Below are 2,500 nucleotides of genomic sequence, written 5' to 3' on the forward strand. Positions count from 1 at the left end.
GGCTGCTCAAGTAAGTCTGATGCCCATATTTTGGGCCATGCGATGGCAGTGTAGCATCCAGATCCAATGGGTTAAGGGAGGTTTACTGAATAGTTTAAACTCAGTAAAACCAACAATAATTTTTTATTGATAAAGTATTTTGTTGAAGAACCTTTATCAAGGATGGTAAGCACCTCCGTTTCTCCCACAATATTTCTAACTCACTGTAGTTTTTTGTTTTTTTTAATTAGCTACAAAGAACTGCACAAGTTGTAAAGTATATCTTTAATTGATTATATTATAACTATTTAGTTTACACATATCTATATATAGCGAGATCATATTCAGGTAATTCTCAATATTCTACAATCTTTCTGCATTAGCATTTTTAGCTTTTTATCATTTTCTAATGTTAATATTTGTCATTCGATGTGTCATATCCAGATGGTAACAGACTGTTTTACTTGTTGATATTCCATATCCTCTTTCTAGGTAGTCCATAATTCAGTGCAATAATAATAGCAGGAAGTAAAATTTTGTTATTTGTGTCTTTTTATTCATTGTAATATTACATTTTCTGTAAAACAATCTCAGCCCCAGGCAAAGCTAGCACAAACAGGATCTTGAGCATGTAAATAATGTCCTCTCTTGAGCCAGTACTCTTCCAGTCATGGCTTACTGATTGCTCACTCCACATTTAATACAAAAGGAATAGTGCAAGAGCCCCTTCATAAATGCCCACTGGGTCTAATTGCCCTCCAAGAGCTTTGTGTACTCATGCCGAGTCAATCCCATAACACTGGGCTTCAGCTGAAATTCTAATGACGGCATGTTCCCGCAACCCTAGCCCTCAGCCAAATTCATCTTAGACAGCATGTTCTCCAACATTTGGCCAAATTTTTTCATGATGTGAAGGTCATTTCATCTGCTTCAAAGGGGTTTATGATAAGTCTTCACTAATATAAAGTAAATCTTTATTGAATAACTTAGTATAGCTTCCGTTTCGCACATAATAAAAGGGTTGAACAACACTTAATACTTTGGTACACTGTACTCTTACAAGAAAATGTAATGACACTACCATAAACAAAGGGAAAAACTACACTCACTGAGAAATTAATCAATCTGTACCGGCAAACCATAATAACAGATATGAAGAAAATAGGTTACTTCTAATGCCGCATTGAAAACAGGTCTACGACAATCAGATAGGGGGTCCGAAAAATAACTAGAGATTCACGCGTACCACAGTGTGAATAACTAAAACATAGAATAACAATTGCAAGGTTGAGTGGTCGAGTGAAACTAACATATTACCAATAACTTGTAATCCAACCAGAAGTTGGCCTTGTACTTATCAAAACTCTATCCAATTCACCCATTTACTTACAAATTAATGAAAACTCACTCCACCAGAGTCTCAAAAATCAGTTTTACCGTAAAAATGACCAAATGTCACCTGTTACTCCCATGTTCCTCCCACCTTAGCTCCATTTGTCAAATAATATGTTTATAAAGGTCAAATTACCGGTTACCTATAGCTTCCAAGACTACATCTCCCAACAAATATCAACGAGAACTGTCTCCTTCGCAAATCTCAATGACGTGCAGGAGCATGATCAAAGAGTTGCAAATGTGGTGGACGTTTCCCACAGAGGACCACGTATCCTTAATTTGCCTCTCAAGCCTTTGTTTCGACAGGACTTTTCTCTCCCCCCGTTATCTATAAAAAGACGAACTGACACTCACAAATTGCGACGACCCGAGCCCCCCCTCCGACGTGTCCCCAATTCCCCAGAATCCCCAATCCCCAAAATCCCCGAGTCGGCTTCTCTGAGGGGAAGACAAAACCCAAACAAACTCAAAAACCTCTCATATTAAACCCCGAACTTCCCCCTTAATTCGACGAAACAAGGCCCTTCCACCTCAGCCATATCGACGATACTCACCCGTGACGATGACCCTCCCTTCCGAATGCCCGATAATGCGCTAATTCAGCCGAAAAAAGCAACAACTAAAGCATGAAAACAAATAATTCCACAAACAAAACGCTCTCCGCTTCCCACAATGCCATCGCGTCCTGATAAGCCGGAAAATATGGAATACGCACGAGACCCTTAATTCTCCCTTTATTGGGCTTTTTTGGGGTGATGTTTAAGTGAGATATCGGTGGGAATTAATATTACGGGTGAAATACTGCGTCGTTGGGGAATTATTAGTGCGAATTGGGTGGGTGGAGTAGCGAGGGTGATGTGCCAGCGCGTTCATTTCGCCTCCTGGGAAACGTACAAGTGCTTCTCTTAGCTTATTAAACGACATTTATTACCGAGATTTGAAGCAACGAAGTATCCATAAATCGTATTTTCCCCAGTTGTTATGGTTGCAAAAAGATAATATAAATCCTAAATGGAAACTGGTTGGCGGACGCTGGTGCCGCTCCCGAGCTGGCATTTTCAGTGGGATCCTTCGCCTTGGCTTCAAGAATTAAATTATTGTGGATTACGATGAGCTCTTTTTGAAT

The 2,500-nt window shown here is 39.6% G+C and overlaps 1 protein-coding gene across 1 annotated transcript in view; it reads right to left on the minus strand.

Annotated features, from left to right (window-relative positions):
• Positions 1-2,185, minus strand: part of LOC125045358 — a 55,372-nt gene extending 53,187 nt beyond the window's left edge. Inside the window, exon 1 of the mRNA XM_047642563.1 lies at positions 1,929-2,185. The gene's annotated coding sequence lies outside the window, so the exon portion shown is untranslated. The remainder of the gene's footprint in view (positions 1-1,928) is intronic.
• Positions 2,186-2,500: the final 315 nt, after the last annotated feature.

Source organism: Penaeus chinensis, chromosome 37, assembly GCF_019202785.1.
Source record: "Penaeus chinensis breed Huanghai No. 1 chromosome 37, ASM1920278v2, whole genome shotgun sequence".
Classification (NCBI taxonomy): Eukaryota; Metazoa; Arthropoda; class Malacostraca; order Decapoda; family Penaeidae; genus Penaeus; species Penaeus chinensis.